The sequence below is a fragment of the Leptopilina boulardi genome, unplaced genomic scaffold (genome assembly GCF_019393585.1).
Source record: "Leptopilina boulardi isolate dan_hultmark-lab unplaced genomic scaffold, ZJU_Lbou_2.1 LbouV2_165, whole genome shotgun sequence".
Classification (NCBI taxonomy): Eukaryota; Metazoa; Arthropoda; class Insecta; order Hymenoptera; family Figitidae; genus Leptopilina; species Leptopilina boulardi.
The window spans coordinates 2,355,418-2,374,032 of NW_026137713.1; the positions used below are offsets into that span (position 1 = coordinate 2,355,418).

Sequence of the window (18,615 nt, forward strand, 5' to 3'; positions counted from 1 at the left end):
TGCATAGCAATCTCTTATTTCCGCATATTTGCCTCAAACCCACTATTATATTATTCCCTTTTTCAAATTTCTATAAATTGGTTAAATTTTTCATTTTTTCAATTCCCCTGTCAAATACAGAATTTACTTGCAAAATAATTTTTCATACTGAACTATTTTTTTCATTTCTTAAAACGAAAATTACTCAATTATCAATTACCTTAATCAGTAATTTAAAAAAATAATAATTTAAAAAAAAATATATATATATATATCATTATTAAAAATCTTTGGAACATTTTTTTACAAACAAAAAATCAAACGATAAAACAAAGTTTGGGAGGAAAAAAATATGAATGAAAAAAATATTTCAATGAGTTGAACGACAGTCAAAAGCAATCCATTCACAAATTCTATTGCGAAAATAAAAAATTCTTTTGACAAAAGAAAAACAAGATATTTTGATAATAATTTTGTCAAGTAAAGTTCGGGACTAATAATTTTTGTGATGATCGCATTTTCAACCTGGCGCCTATTCATTATATATATATACATAGCGATTTTGAAAATTCTTTACTACTTAACGCTAAAGAGAGGATATCTAAAAAAAGGTGTACCGTGAGGAGGGAAGGGGGGGGGGGAAGATGGAAAAAAGATAAAATTTGAAATCGCCTTTAAAACCGTGCAACGACACATGTTCTGTTTTGTATAGTTTGGAATACGTGTAGCCGAGTGCGCCGAGGTCAACGACCCGTCTACGCTTTGCACATAACCAACACCCTGAAACCAATACACCACTACGAAGCCAACTTGGGTCTCACTCACTCTCTCAATGTGTATATATATATATATATATATATATATATGTTCATATGTACCCAGATAACCTAGCCGAACCTATCCTAGACCATAAACCGACGTTTCGAGGACAGACTCTAGGTAATTCGTTACGAATCCTAGACAAAAGGGGAACTACCTTTTCCACATTGCTTTATATACCGCTTGGGAAAAAGTGACGAAAAAAAAATAAACGAAGAAGAGAGAGAAATATATTCAAAACACGATTCTAGATATACAGTTTTAAACATTTCCTTTCCTCAATTATCTATCATGATTATCTTTTTTTTTTTTTTTTTTCTTTTTAATATATCGGAAATTGAGCAAATATTATAAAAATGTTTTTACTTTCGTATATTCGTGATGAGGCTATTTTTTTTAAGGAAAAAAAAGAGAGAATATTTGAGATTAAATAAAGGAAAAAAAAAAGTTAAATTCATCGATGCTATTATTTAATAATTCTAGGATTCGTCGAACAGTTTGTTACATATGTAGAAATGGTACTGTCTCTATTATCTAGTGTATGTTGAATATTATATATTATTATCTTTTCAATATATAAATGAAAAATTATATCTTATATATCTGTATATCTTATATATCAGTAATGTTTCACTTAAATGAAATATTAATTTAAAGATGTATTTATTTCCTATATAAAACTATTCATTAATATATCGTACTTCGTATTACAATTAAAAAATTTTATTTTATATTTTTTTGTATTTTAATACAGATTTTACTATTTAAATTAGTAACAATTTGACTGATTTTCAGCAAAATGTGCAACTGTGTATCTGAAATTCAGTACTGCTAATCAGCGGGTAAAAATAAATTGCATAAATTCAGTAGACGCTGCCTTAAAATTGTCAAACATCTTAAAATAAGACTTTCTTTTTTGCCTTAAAATGAGACATTTTTACCGTGTAAAAAAAAACTATACTAAAAATAGTAAAAACAAAGTCTTAAACCGTTTACATCTTGAATTCAGGCTCAAAAATAGACTTAAAAAAAGATATTTTTTTTAGTGTAATTTACAAAATCTTAATTTAAAAATTAAACAAAGAAAATGTTTTTCAATTTATTATGGCATATAGGTATTATTATTTTTTTGTATCACTCAAATATTTTGAAACGGAAAAAGGCCAATGTGAAAAACATATAATAATCTAAAATTTTAGCGGAAACAACTTCACACACGAAATCGCACCCCTATATATATACAAAGACACCCCTAAAATTGATGACATGAGTTTCCCTATTATCTGAAAATCTGCCGACACAGGGACGGAAAAGCCCGAAGCTTTTTGGTGTATATGTAACTTGATGGTTTCAGGGCGCACGTGCGACCGGGTCTGAAACCAACTGTATACGTATATACATATATAGAAAGACCCCAAGAGTAGTAGGAGTAGGTGCGCGTTGGTTTTCACGGTCAAGCATATTGATTTTGTGACGCCGACGACGACGACGACTACGTAGGGAGTTTGGTGGGGTTCCAGGGTATTAGATGTCTACGAGGGGAATGAAGGGAGAAAGGGGAATAGCGGAAGGAAGAGAAAAGAAGAAGCCGCGAGTCTTGGAGTGCATCCAGAGGTCGTTGAACCCGTTTTCTGGCAGGCTCCAGGCGCCATAATGCGATAATTGTTAAGATTCCCATCGCCCATCGAACTCTGTATCCCCAGCTGCACTCACATACACATATACAAACATATTTCAAACTCCCGCCGATGCATTCGTTAAGTTTCTTTTGTCAATCGAATATATTGCACTTTGAAAAGAGCCCTTCGAGAATAAAAGCGCCTCAAGTCAAAAATTCACCTTAAAAATACATACTGTCAAAGGTCCTTGAATATTATCAACATTCTTTTAAAAGTAATAATTTATAAAATGTAATTCACAAAAAATGAGAAACAATAATAATATATAAATTAAATTGAAGAATAAGAAAACGAATCGAAATAACTCGCGTCGTGACACGGCGTCATCTAAATATATGTCGATTAGATCTGAATTGACAATTAGGAGAGACGACCTCGACTTGACCTTTATTTCATGGATTTCATTAAACCGCATGCATATAGTGTTCACCGTTCGGTACTCAAAAAATTTCATCAAACATTTAAAATGAAATATAAATAAAAAATAAGCAACAAATTGTAAAGGAAAAATCGAGATAGAGATTATTATTATTATTATTTTACTAAATAATATTACAGTATTTCTTTTTACTTTTTACTTAACTATATGTAAAATTAACATTTGACATTAAGGCAGAAGATTGTTTTAAGATACAACATTTTTAAGGTAACCTTTGCTGAATTTTCCTTAATTTTATAAAAATTAGAGAAAAAAGGAATAAAATTTCCCAACAGAAAAGTAATTTATAAATATTTTCAATTAATTTAGCGTAACACCTTTTGCGCGCAGGGTGTGCGCGCACCACCCATTCTCTATCCCACTCTCTATCACCAGTGAATGAACATTACACACAACCAAGAAGCACTAATTTCATTAACTAACACATATACACAAAATTTATATTCCCATCCTAACACTTACCCAAAAAATTTCACCAAGAATAAACAGACGAAAATGAGAAATCATCGATAAATAATATCGAATTATAATTGTCAAAGAAAATTGATATAATTTTTTTTTTAATATCAATTTTTGACACACTTTACGGTAAAAATTCACATTTTTTTTTTTAAACTCGCACATATATTTTTTTCTATAAAATATTATTCGAGGTGATGATATAGAAAACGAAAAACTGCCGAAAAGAATCGTGGCCCAAAGGGAACCCAACGGGCTTCTGAGCAATAACGGAACTGAAGCACGTGCCCGCGTGTCTCCCTTGCTCGATTCGTTCTCTGTCTCTTTTCTCTGTGTCTCTCTTTCTCTCTCTCTCTCTCCTCCCCACCCTGGCACCTCATCTCGCCCTCACTCACATCCAGCATAAGATATTAGACACAATTGGAATCCCTTTTTCGGTATACTCACACCCTTCGTGGTTATTCCCTGTTTCCTGAATGTGAGAGAGAAGAAAAATCAAAAGAGAGAGAAAGAGAGAGAGAGAGAGAGAGAGAGAGAGAGAGAGAGAGAGAAGGACGCATGTGCGAGCAACACGATGTGTATTTCGGTGCAGTGCGCCATGCACCGCGTGGAGGTCAATGCCCGTCCTTACTCCGACGCAAGGAAGGAGAAAAAGAGACAGAGAAAGAGAGAGAGAGAATATGATAAAAGAGAGAATAGGAGGGAAACACCGCTCAGGCCAGAGAGGGCAAAAGTAGAATGGGAAAAAAAAATGAACAAACGTATAAAGTAACGCGAGTGGTTGTCATTCCCCTCCTTCTCCCCTCCCTCCCTTCTTTTATGGGGAACCAAATATCCCTCGCTCCCCTCCTCTCTTTTTATTTTTCTATATCACTTTTTTCGATTCTCTGTTTTTTTTTCTCTCTCTCGAAGAGTTACCATATACTATTGTTATCTATCATTTTCTTATTCTCTCTCTCTGTCTCTCTCTCTCTTTTTTTTTTCATGAACACACACATAAACGTAAGAATGATATGACGGCAGATACGTCACTTTATCCCACCATTATTTTTCTCAAGTGACCCAGACCTTATGTTCATTATTACAAAAGGCGTATAATACTCTACGGAGAGGGACCCACAAGTTGATCATCAAGACAATTTTTGAGGAAACATTTTTTTTGTAAATTCAAATTATGTTTTTTTAAATGATATATTAAAATCATACATATACATATAGTTAATTTATCATTAAGAAAAAATTGGATCAATTATTAAAGTAGTTTAATATTTTTTTTACATTATTACTATTTTTATAATTCTTCTTCTTATTATTACTATTACTACTATTATTATTACTATTATTATTATTATTATTATTATTATTATTATATGTTATTACATAATGTTATATAAATAACAATTCGTGTTTTAGAAATATTTTTCAGTAAAATTGAACAATATGATTCAATTCAAAAGAAATCTTATCAAGAAACAGATAAAAATTATATATAAAATGAATAGAAATTTCTAAAAAAATAAAAATAGAAGACCACAAATGCAAAGTTCAAATCCGTTAAAAGTAACCGAAAAATTTAATTATAAAAATAATAATAATAAGAAAAATAGTAATAATAATAAAAAGTAATAAAATAATTGTTAATTTATTAAAATGTTGGTTAATATTTTTAAAAAAACTCAAAACTTAATTACGAGTAACAGTATAAAAAGCAAAATTAACCCTTACTGGTGACTTTGGGGTCTAATAGACCCCAGGTCTATTTTTCCTAAATACCTTCTTTACAGAAGCTACCTAACTACTGCCGAGAAAAAAATGTTTGCTACACCTGCTAAAAAGTTAGTTGTAGTATGTGTAAAAATACATTAAATTCTAGAATCAAAAATGATTAAATTCGAGACTTTAAACCCTGCAGAAAACTTATTCGTAAGAATTAAAAGCCCAAAAATCATGCAAAAAAAAGTTACGATTTTAAAAAAAAATATAATTTATAGGAATAACAGTCTCAAAATATTCATATCTGTATTCCTAAAAATTTTTTTTGTCGAAACTAAATTTGCATAAGCCTGTTTTTTAGGGCAGGAGGTATATTTAAAATCGTATACAAAATTTTCACGAGGGTGTTTTTAAAAACAAAAAACTACCATGTATCCGGAAAAGAGGGTTCGCTAAATGAGCAACGCGCCATTCAAGTATAGTAACACTTGAGTATATATGAAGTATGTATGCGATGCTGTGCGCTTATACGTAATTCAGGGAGAGAGAGAAAGAGAGATGAGTTTACGAGCTTCTTTCATACGATCATTTACATACAATTGTTTAAAGCAATGATAACGCACATATGACTCAACGTGTCATTAAATCAAAATTATAATTTAAATTAAACGTTTTTTAAAAAGTTATATATATATATATATATGTTCTAAATACATGAGGGCATTCTAATCGAAATTGTTATTAACATTATAAGTGAAGCTTATTATAACCGACATTTTACATACTGTAACAAAATGTGAGGTGTGACGCTACTGTTATAAAGTATTATCCAAAAATTAATTCAACAAAATTATCTCAATTTTCACCCTTTTTCATAACTTTAACACAAAATCTCAGTAACATTTTTACCAATTAATGTTAATACAGATTTGACTGTTGAAATCAGTAATAATTCGACTGATATTCAGTGAAATATGATTGAATTTTAGTGGAAATCAAATTTAAAGAGTTGAATATATAATAATTGTTCTTTCAATGAAATGAAAGAAACAGAAAACTTGGAGCATGTATCGAGAATCGTAAAACTGGCAACAAGTCTCGAAAAGAAAATGCTTGTATTTACGATCGAATGGCGTTTACACCGGGAAGCATAAATAGGCAACCGACTGGTCGTCGTCGTCGACAGAAATACCAAAGTGACTATATATATTAAAGCCTCATGGGGTGTTTCTTGTGACAAATATATATATATATATATATTCGTCGATAAGTTCAATAAGAACCGAAAAAAATTTATTTTTAACTAAATAAAATTGTTCAATATAAAATCGACGCTATTAGAATTAAAAATCAACTCCCTAAGTTAATAAAGAAAAAAGAAGTCATTAGGAAAAATTAATTGATAATTACATTTTGATAATTCGAGCAATGAAATACAGATTGGAAACACTTTTCGACAATATGTTGCAGTATTACATAACCAACGTTATGTAACTTTAATAATAGTAAAAAAAAAAAAAAAAGTATAGAAATCGACCTTCCTTTATAATACAAGGAAAAAGATTCATCCAAGATTCTATTAATTTAATGACGAAATATGATAATAATTTTGCACTAGAATTCGCAAAACATCGTGATCCATCAGTGCAAGTAGGAATTACAAGAATCGTGACGCGGAAGTTGAACTAGACAACTAATTCGTCTTTTTCACTCTCCCACTCTCGATACCTCGAATAAAAAAAAAAAAAAAGATTTATACTCTCACGATCTCGAGGACTTAAAAGTGAATTTTAGCCATCAGATATATATCTATATATAGAGCCTACACACCAATACAACCTTATATACATTCATTGCAGGACGTTGTAACAGTAGGTCACTAGTGAAAGTGCCTAGGAGCGACACGATTGCCCTGTAGTTGCACCAGACAGATTAAGATAGGTAGGGGAGAGAGAGAGAGAGAGAGAGAGAGCGAGATAGAGGGGAGAGTTTAGATCGCCGGTGTTCACTCTTCCTGGTGCAATTCGCTATGCCACTAACGTGACGGATGAGTGGGTGGATAACAAAGCGAGAAGGGGGACCTCGTTTAATCATTGCATCCTCATCGCGGTTAAGATGTATTTTTTTTTTCTTTACCGAAGAATGGAGCACTGATAATATAATGATAATGATGTATTATTACTCAAATTAACTCTCAGGCCATCAACCCTTTTTTTTCCTACATTTATTTTCATCTTTATTTAACTTAATTTAATTTTTCCACAATTTGGAAATTTTTTTTTGATAGAACTCTAAATCTGAATTAGAATTTTCACTTTTTCAATCAGTACTTTATTTTACTAACAAATTGGCAGATTTAACAAATTTTACTAACGAAATAATAGTAAATTTGTTACAGCTCTATGGAAGCAAAGATTTTTCAAAAATAATATAAGAATAAAGTCAGATTTCTTGTGGGAATATAGATTTCTTTATTCGTATAAACTAAAAATGAAATCGATAGATTATATTTGAGATGAAATTGTTAATTTATTCAAGTTTATTTTTCAATCTGATTTAAAATCTTTTATAAAAATTCCTTTTTTACCACGCAATATAATATATATATATATATATATATATATATATATATATATATATATATATATATATATATATATATATATATATATATATATATAGTTTCCATTGGTAAAAAATGTTAATTATTCGCACACATTTTATAAAGAATAAAACAACAAAAATATCGAATGGAAAATCTCCATTGATGATTAGAAGAAAAAAAAGCAAACTAGAATTACCCTTAATGATATATTGTGATATTGATAAATTGTACTGTTAAGAATATTCCCGCGCGCATTTAAATAGTATTTTGCAAAAGTAAGATATCTCATCTCTCAATAATTTTAAAATCGAGATTTCGTGGTCATAGAAACTTACACAATAAATTGTATTTAAAAGAGAATATATTATTTCATTTGAAATATATTTTACTCACATTATTTTTTTATATCCCACAACGAAATGGATTTATATATGTGCAGACTCACCTGTAACAAAAGAAAATTATTTATTAGTTAAAATTTTTTATTTTCGCAAAACAAAATTATATTTCACTTATAACATTAAAGTTGATTAAAATAAAAATGAAATTATATATATTATTAATATAATACAAAATTCTTTATTATTCATATTCATTTTTTTTTAATTTAATCAAAAAAACAAATTTCAATTCTCTTCAAATCTGTATTAGTAAAATTTGATTCTAGTTTTTTTTTACTAATTTGGAATTAAAGAATTTTATTCAACAAAGTATTATTATTATTATTAAAAATTAAACAAAGTAATGAAATATGCGAAGGTAAAATTGAAATAAATAAATTATAACCACAGAAAAGTGAAACTAGACTGACATGTAGATTTTCACGTAACCGATCACGTAAACTCGAGCACCGATCGTATATAACTAAGACTAAAAATAATTTCAACTGAATGTAAAGGGCAAATGATTAAATCTGCGTATGGTCCACAAGATAAGATATACGCTATTTTTTGCCATTAAATGTCTTGACTTACATACTGAATATAGAATTTCATAGTTTTATTATAGATAAAAAAAAATGGTTAAAGAAATTAATTTTACGACTTAAATAAAATTATATTAAAAGGCAAAATGAATAAAAAAAATAAATATAAATAAATAATAATAATATATTAATATAATTATAATTATATTTTTGAAAAAAATATAATGGAAAAATTTTGGCTAAAAATACATATTGATTCCAAGTAAATCAAGTAAACACGAAAAAAAAAAGAAATAAATTGAAACGAGATTTTTAATCAAGAGATAAAATAAAAAAGAGAATTGAAAGAGCAAGAGATAGAAATAAATTTGAAACAAGAGCGAAAGCCTTATTGAAAGGGTAAAGTGCATGCACCATGGATGTATCATGTAAATTGTAAACCTGACCATGCAGCCAGGTTACGAGCATGGGACCATGATCGCACGCAACATGCATAAATTACAAACAACTCCTGGCTGGATCCTTACAATCACTATATATATGTATAAACGTCTCGGTGAAAGTTGCCCGAGGTCAACCAAACAATTCCTGCACGTGCCCTCACTAAAAAAGAACCCTCCCATATTATTAAAAACAAATCACTATTTACAAATTCGAATTTTCAGACTCAAAAAAAAACTATGGCAACTATCAAAACAAAAAATGAAAAAAACACTGAAACCTCTTATTGAGAACACTGTCTCACTAACTGAGGTTTCAGTGTAATTAACAAAATTTCGCAATAAAAATCGGAAAAATTAAAAAAATACCGTGAAAAATATATAGGAGAAAAAAATGAAGACTATACTGAAAAGAGTAGGAAAAAAAAGAAATAGTGATAACATTTGTGGGATTGTTTATCGTCGCGGGTCAGCTGACCATATACGTCCGTCTATTTACCGCAACAGGAATAACAACCGACATATTGTCACCCTTGTACTTGTTATCCGAGAGGAAGAAAAAGCTCGGTCAAGAATAATCTTTCTCTCTCTCTCTCTCTCTCTTTTTCTCTCTTCAATACACAAGGTTTAGGTTACTGCACTTGGTGTCACGATTACACGAGCAAAACAGAAGGGAAAAAAATGCGCGTGGGAAGACGGAAAAACGAGAGAGAAAGAGAAAAAAAGAACTTAATCGTTCATTACTTCTGCTTTTTTCTCTCCATCTCTTATTTCTATATATAATTTTCAATAAAAAAATTTTTAAAAATACCTACTACTTTCACAAAACATTGCTCTCGCGAATTAAACTCGTATACTCTTTTTTTATATACAACGACAAAAAAAAGAACAAACTAACTTCCTGCACTGTATACATTTGGATCGTACCGCGCCGCATTTGTGCGGATTAATCTAAAAGTGGCGATTCATAATCTCTTTTTGGACTAAAGTGATTACTCTCAGAGTTGTATCAGTATATATCATCGTGAGACAAAAAAAAAAAATGCAGAAAACAGCGGAATTAAAAGAAAATTATGAAAAAGTAATTTTAAAAATGACAAATATAAATTATAATTGATAATAATTAATAGCAAGATAAAAAAATAAATAACTATTTTAAAATATGAAAAATCAATGAGAAAAAACAATTAAAGATTTCGTCTTGAAATGAAAAGGAAAAAATCTTTTAAGTTGAAAGAAATTCCTTTTTTTTTTGTTAATTTAATTAATACCAATCGAAAACAAACTATTCTAAATTATTAGTAAAAACTGATACTAATTTTTTTCTACCCTTCAAGTTAAAAGACATTCCTAGTCAAGTTCATTCTCCCTTTTTTTCATCATAAATTTTTACGTCCCATTCACTCGACGAGTCATTTACAAATCTTATTTCTTCCTTTTTTTTCCCGCCACAAATGTCGAATCGCACATTTTTAAATTCCACCCACACAAACTTCAACTTTGCATTTGCATGTATATTTTTACAACGCGAGTCATCGCTCTCACGATATATTTTTATCATTATATAGTTGATGATATGTAACATGTCTCGCGCAAGAACAGTGCCGTGTGCCGTGAAAAAAATCCCGTTCAATTATTTATTATTCTATAAAACTCGTTAAATGTATCGAATATATATACGATTTAAATTTAAATCGTAATTTATTTGTAAATAAATTATTTTATGTTTCTTTTATTATAATATAATATTTTTATAATTTTTATAAATTATTAATATATTGTAAAAAATAAATATATAATATATATACTCTATTATAATATTTAAATTCGTTATTTAAAAAGAGAATGTACAATGTGGTTAGATGGTTAAGTTATCGAACTGATATAGCGTGTTAGGATCATGGGTTCGATTCCCGACGTTTTAGAATTTTTCTGTTAAGTATTTATAAGAAAAAATATTCATAAGTAAGCAAATTACTATTTTTAAAAAATAAATTTTTTTCTATTTTTTTAAGGCACGGTCCTGATGTGAAAAAAAAGTTGGAAGTAAATTTTTTTTTAATCATATTGGAAGCGCGCGCGTTTGGTGGTCAACGTCGTCTCTCCGCGAAGGAATGAATCACAGGTGGCAGGCTTTCGCGCGGTATTATATGCACTTTAGTACAAATGCAATCAACTTCTTTTTTCTCATCTCACCACAACGCCAACACGTAAAGCTAATTTAGCGTGGGTGAAATCTATTTGGGATATATATTCGCTAAAAAAAAAAAATTCCAAGACGCTGAGCAGTAAAAAGGCCATTGCACGGCAATTCGTTCGTTAAATCAGCGAGACAGAGAGAATTTAAAAGAAATACGACTCGCGAATAAATAAGAAAAAAAAAATATTATGGAGATCACCGAAATAGGAACACCCCCTCTTTACAATATATAGCAATCACTATATATATATATTCACAAAACATTTCTGTTTATATTTTTCAACGGACCACCCTAGAATTAAATTTTTTTTTAATTCTGATTGCAATTATTTTATATATAAATAAAAATTTTATATTATAGATATAAAGAGAACTTCGAAATATTATTAATTATTTAAAGGAATTTAAAATCAAAAAGCATGTGACTTTTGACTTTGACTCAAGTGATCGCATATGTTACATGAATTTTATAACGGTTTTCAAAAGATAAGGGTTCTTTAACCCAACTGTCGACGATAAGATGAGATATGCGCCGAAATTGTATACACCAGGTGTGTCATACCTGTTCCGTGTATTTAATTAATTCATACGATATATATGAGTTCATTTCAGTTCATTACCTGCGTACATAAATACAGTTTTTTTTTCTTTTTTAAATACTGACAAAAGGAAACGTTTACTTATAAATTACCATTTTTCCTGGTATACGCGTTCATTCTTTAAATTTTAAATTTTATTTTTTTTGTGTATATGTTTCGAACAATTGAAAAATTTTGAAATTCTATTTATTTTATAAATAGATTGTCAATTTCTTTTTATTATATTTTTAATTAAATTTTTAAAATTTATATAATTACCAATAATATAATATAATATAAGTATAATTTATGTATAAATGATTGTATTAAGAAAATCGATTTCTAAAATTGTCAAAAATTAAAGTTTCGAGATTACGCCTGTATTTCGCGACAGAGAGTGTCAGGATATATAAAAAAATTGGTGGGAAAAGAGTGCATCGTCCTCGAGGAGAAAGTTTCTTTACAGCAAAACACACTACATATATGATCCAGGGAATCTAAAATCTAAAATCAACAATCAAATCCCAGCACGAGAACAATGTGATATTTATACATCAAAAAGATTCTTGAGATCAAGTCGGATTTTTATCTTATCAATATTTCTTAATCCTAAAACATATACATTGTCATGAGAAAAAAGAGAAAAAAAAACCTCTTATATAAGATCAACAACTATAAGGGGTATTCTACCTCAAACGTTCCAAATAAAAAGTAAAAACTTATTAAATTGATCTAAAACTTTGTCCCTATATAAAAATTATTTAAAATAGTATCTCATTTGAAAAATATTCATAAGAAAAAATATTAGTAGTGAGATTTTCAAGATTGTTTTTTTTCTCACAATAAAAGTAAAAAACAAAAATACGAATCACCAGAAAAAAATAATTTTCTTTTACGACAAAAAATTTATTTTCTCATCATCTGTTGTTTATATCAAACTCGAAGAAATATCTTTGTGAGAAATATAATTGTATAGTATATAACAATATATAGTTGAAATATAGGCACTTAGAAAATTAACTATACACACACACACAACTGTGAATCGATTCATTAACACAAGGTGCTGAGATTCTTAATAGGTTCTCCAATGACGTATGTATTATATAGCGAAGAAAACCATTACCCTTCACCTCGCGAAACAAAAGGATAATGCAACAAGCGATTCGCATTGCAAAGCCAGAATATCTATTCCTAAGCAATCCGTTCACCTGACTTTATATACATATACGCGTAATATTAATGCATATATATAATACACTTAAATATATATTGTTAATTTACTTGCATTATATGAAAGTTTCATTTATTCCCATAATTGAGTAGTGTTTCATCGAAGCCATTTCCGCTCAATCGATCACTTACTAAATGTTTATATAAATATTGTTCCGGAATAAGATAAAAATTTTCCTTCTTACATATATCTCTTTCTTTCTAATTTTTATTTTCAATTGAAAAAAAAGGTTTCTTTTCCTAACTTCATTGTCTTTTATTTTTTGATCTTCCAAACAAAAAATGTAAATAACAAAAATCAAAAAATGTATACGGATTATAAAAATATTTTACTTTATGTAAGAAGGAAGTGTTTAAATCTTTCGCGGTGAATTTAACATTTGGAAAAAAAATCAAAAAGATTTAAATTCGCCAAATAAACGAAGGATTCAAACTCCTCCTTCTTACAGAAAACAAGGTTCTTAATATTGTAGTCCTATGTCGATCAATATTTCATGTTCGGAATATAAAATAAAAAATACTAAAATTACAAGAAACATTAACATCATTATTCCCTTTTTAACATTAAAAACAAGAATTACAATTTCATAATAACATGATGGATATATATTATTTCTATTTAACGAAAGTAATAAAAAACATAATACGATTTAACAATTATTATCATGAATATAAAAATTTTATGAAAACAATTTCTCATTGTTGTCTCGATTTTTTTTCTCTTTTTTTTTTTTAATTTTGTTTATTCTTTGTTGTTCTTTTCTAAATGAGAAGGCCGGACCTCGTGCTGTGCGACTTTATTTAGTTTTTAGATCGCAATCTTGCGAATAATCCTGCGAGCGTGCACTTGCAGAAACTCCCATGTGTTTCCTAGACTGTACCTAATCTATATCCTTATACACCTCTATCGCACCTGTAACCTAGATAATTTTAATAGCTCGTAAAACAGTGCAGAGAGCAATAGCTCTCCATTGTTGCCAAGATGCCACTTTGCGATACTACCCCCCCCCCCCTCCACACTTTTATTTTTTGATTCGCAAAATCTACAGCAACGCCCATTAATTATATATGACGATGTTCTTTTTTTTTTTGACAAAACTCACGTCAATTTAAAAAAAAATATAATTTACTCTCTAAATCTGAATTAGTGGTTTCTTTTTTTACTAACAATTAGTTATGTTTTACTAACAATTAGTTAAAACTAATTTTAGTTAAAAATTGTCTTTAAATTAACTAAAAAATTTTCGAGGATTTTTAATAAAATATTTTCGAAAGAAAATAAATGAATTTTCAATGGTTAATTAAATAAGAAATACTGAGAATAATGATTCAACGACACAAGCGAAATGGAAATGAGATCCCATTTGCGGTATATAAAATACGAATAGGTGAAAGTCTACTCTAGTATGCGCGAAAGACGCGCCATCCAACGGCGTATATCGTGTGGTAAAAAAAGGAAGATGAGAGTGAGTCATAAAAGGCCTCAAGTCCAAGCACGGTTTCACTGACTTGAACCAAACACCATAACTGCGAGCGGGACTTTTTCCCCTCCGAAAGCACCGCTAGTTTACTCATAGTACCGCTACGGCTATACGCGCCCAGACTAGATTCAACCATAACATCCTCGAGAAATTTTTTTTTTTTTTCAAACCCGAATCAAAAGTTTAATAAAATTATTTACTATTAACTATTTTAATAAAAATACTTTTTTATAAAGTGTTTTAAAATTTTATGCATTTATTCACCAAAGAATTGTAGGTATTTTTTATTGAAAAAAAAATATGTTTCTCAGGATGATAAAAATAGGATATCTAAAGATTTTTTTCAGCCTCTTTTTAAACGAACATTAAATTAATTTTCAACAGAAAAACACTTTCGAGGAAAAATAATTCTCATCTACTCTGTACACTTCTTTGGATGCATTCTCTTTTTCCCATGAAGGGGAAAGTTGGGGTTCTGACATGACCCTCCTTTTGCAGCATCTACAAGTCAAAACCATTAATCAAGGAAAAAGACTTCTAGCCACTCACACACATACACAATTCATTCCAAAAAGTTTCAAAATTTGGATCAATAACTCTCCTAATGGAAAATGTCATTTTCAAAACGAACTTTACCATATATAATTAAAATCAATTTCATTCAATTAAAATAAAAAAAAAAAATCTTTTTCTGCATAAGCATTTTTTGCTGCTGTGTATATTTTTTGCGCTTATTTATGAAGCTTAAGCTTTTTGGTTCAATCTATCAAATTTTGTATAATTTTCTATAATCATATTTTTTTTAGATATGTAAAATTATATATTAGAAACTCTTATAATTTTCAAAAAAGACTTTTTTTTTGTCTTTTTTTTTCTTTAATTAAATAATCGCTTCGAACATTAACCTAAAAATTTTACATTCTCAAATTTTGACCTCCAGAAAGAGAACCGCAATTTGTCCCCACTTTTTGCAGACTTCCCTTCCTCGAAATCTGTGTTATATCTATATCTATATACTACAAAATAAGTGGCGTTACACACGCGATGAAAATATGTTACGGAATGTAACACACACGCCAAGTGAATATGTCAAAAGTCGTCCTATTTTCTAAAATATTGCAAATTTAGAAAATCTAATTTAATAAAATTTTTATTCAATTAAAATTAACAAAAGGTTCAAAAATATTTTTTTTTCTGAAATAATAGTAATTGAATTTTTATTACGTTCATTATTTCATTTGTCAGTCAATTATTTTTCGCTTATACGAATTTAGAGAAAAAGTTATACATAAAGATATTTAAAAATTTAAAAGAATAAAGGAGAGAACAAGTGTAGTCGTTAAAATAAAACAATTGTCTTTATATATGTATTATAGAAGAACAAATAAAAAAAGAGGAAAGGGGGAAAACAATAGAGGCATCGATAAAACGCGGCACGATGACACGACGTATAATCAAAAGTCCACGAATTATCCAACGTGCATTATACATGAACTCCTGCTATGCTTCAAAACATTCATTTAACAAAATGAAGCAAACTTAATTTGATTAATTTTTTTTTCGATACTCTAAAAAAAAATTTATTTTGATTTAAAATCTTTAAAAAGGAAACAAAAAAAAATCTACGAATAATTAAAAAAAATAATTAATAAAATTTAATTCTGAGATTAATTATTATTATTAAAAAGAATGAAAATTAAATTGAATAGATTTTATCCGCGCATTAGGATTTTTCTTGGGATAATGAAAGAAGAGAATTGCGTTCGAGTATCTTTTAATGGATAAGAGAGCTATACTGAAAAGAAATAAGTGGTGGAACGCGCGCAAAATTTAGAGATCGAGCCTTTTAGACTATCCTCTGAGTCACTTTTTTGCAATTCTAGATTCTCTCTTTTTATGCTTTTAGGACCTCCCGCCTGTAAAAACACTCTCTCGCGTTTGGTCTTTCCTGCGGCGTTTCTACGCGCCCTGAACCATTCGATCTTGTCGGCGGGATACACAAAATTGCTTGCACCCTAAGAAATAAACGAGTCAACAAGTTTTTTCATTTTCACGATATTTTTTTTTTTGGAATAAACATTTTTTTCTTTCTTTAGATTAAATATAGCTTAATTTAATTGAATATAATTAATTTAATTTATTTTTCACCTCTAAATCCAAATTGGTTGCAATCGTTAAGGCGTATCGAATTGTGAATTAAGTTTAGATAATTAGGTTCTGCGTTCAAATCCCTGTGGCATTCGTTTTTTTTTTTTTTTTTTTATTATTATTATTAATAACTTGCATATTATTTTAATTAACTATAACTGTTTATATTTAAATAATAATTATTCTAATATTTATTCCAGAAACAATTATTAAATGTTTTAATTCTCACAACTATACTGTAAATTAAAAAATCAATTTTTTTTTCATTCTTTAAAAAATGTACGAAAATAAAAATGAATGTAAAAATAAAAAATTTTCCTTATTGCTTTGAAAGTCGATTTGGAATCATTATTTGCGAATTAAAAAAAAAAATGTTTAAACGGAAGTCATTCATACCATGTGTCCCCTTCAATTACTAAAAGCAAGTTATTTTCAGTATTTTCGTTTGGATCAACTTTAAAAATGTCGTTTACCTTCCAAATTCGCGACGCATTCAAAATTGCAAAAAAAAGAAATGGAAACAAATTTATCGAATTAATCCTTGATTGTCATTCAAACCAACAAATTATGTATAAAAAAAATTGTAATTTACTTAATGATTTTTAAAATAAATTATTTAAAAGGATTATAAACTATTATTAGATGTAAAAATTTAAAGATAATGTAGTTTTCAGCAGAAAAAGAAGGTAGTTTTAATATTTAAAAAGAAATGTTAAGTAAAAGTGAACGTGACTGTGTAGTCAGAGTACAAGGGTTCGCGTCCCAAGGGTCCTGGGTTCGATTCCCCAAGCGTGTGAGATTTTTCAAAATTCTCATGTTTTATGTACTTATATAATAATATTAGAATATAAATTAAAAAACTGACATTGGTTTAAAATAAAAATCTCACAAAATAGGATAATTTAAAAGAAAACTGACAAGGTTCGGATAGTTTTAGAATTAGAATAATGATCGGAAACAAGACCCTATTATCACAGTAACCAGCTACCAAGACCTAGGATAACCTAAAACTGAAAATCCTCACATCTAAAAATGAAAAAAATAGACATCAAGCGCAAAAAAAAAAGAAATAATTCTTGATCGTTGACGAGAAATCACAGTGTCTATTGGACCTTCGACAAGCGTCATTGCAATAATTGGCATTGGTGCGTGTGTCGCGCGCCAGATAGAAGGATGAGAGGAGTGTGTGTGTGTGTGTATGTGAGAAAGAGAGAGAGGAGAGTGAAGCGGTGCGGGTGTTCAGCGTCATAACAGGGTGGGGTATGTATGTGTGTGCTGCGTGGGGTTATAGAGGAACACTGAAGAGAAAGAGGAGGGGGGAGACAGGCGCCAGAGAGGGGTATATGAGCTATAACTTTTTTATGCAAAGAGTGGGAGAAAAGTGACATTGGTGGGGAGGAAGTAAAGGACAGTCATACTTCAACAGCTATCGGATATACTCGCACTCGTTACGATTGGATTCGAGCTTCACAGCGTGCTCGGTGTCATTGCCTCGACGCTCAGGGCGGCCAGTGACTCCATCACTGACCTAGTGCCGAGAATCCACGAGTTTCCACGAACATAACCGAACATCAGGACGTCGACCCGAGTCACTGCGATGTCGGCCTCCACTACTACATCTTCATTTTGCCTCTCTCACCTATTCTCTTACGCTCACATTTACAAACCAATCACCTACATATCACATATTCTCGCTCCGTTCATTACACACACATTATTTTTGTCAGTGTACACTGTAACTGATGTAATACCAATACAGAGTTATTCGATTTTTATTTAAATAAATTTTCACTTTCTCGTTCAAATAAGAAGTATTCTGTTTATCAAAAAGATTTTTTTCTTGAAGGTAGATGACATGTTTGTCCTCTGATATGAAAATTGGGCGCCGTGTTCAAACTGGCGCTTTGGATGCTGAGG

At 29.5% G+C, this 18,615-nt stretch overlaps 1 protein-coding gene across 9 annotated transcripts in view; it reads right to left on the reverse strand.

Moving 5' to 3' along the window:
* The window catches only part of LOC127277334 (hormone receptor 4), a 142,923-nt gene that overhangs the window by 111,944 nt on the left and 12,364 nt on the right, over nucleotides 1–18,615 (reverse strand). For 2 of the 9 annotated variants that reach the window (XM_051298384.1, XM_051298383.1), the window contains exon 1: nucleotides 3,379–3,853. The exons of the other annotated variants lie outside the window; for them this stretch is intronic. The gene's annotated coding sequence lies outside the window, so the exon portion shown is untranslated. Of the gene's footprint in view, nucleotides 1–3,378; nucleotides 3,854–18,615 lie in introns of those variants that run through there. 9 annotated transcript variants of the gene reach the window in all.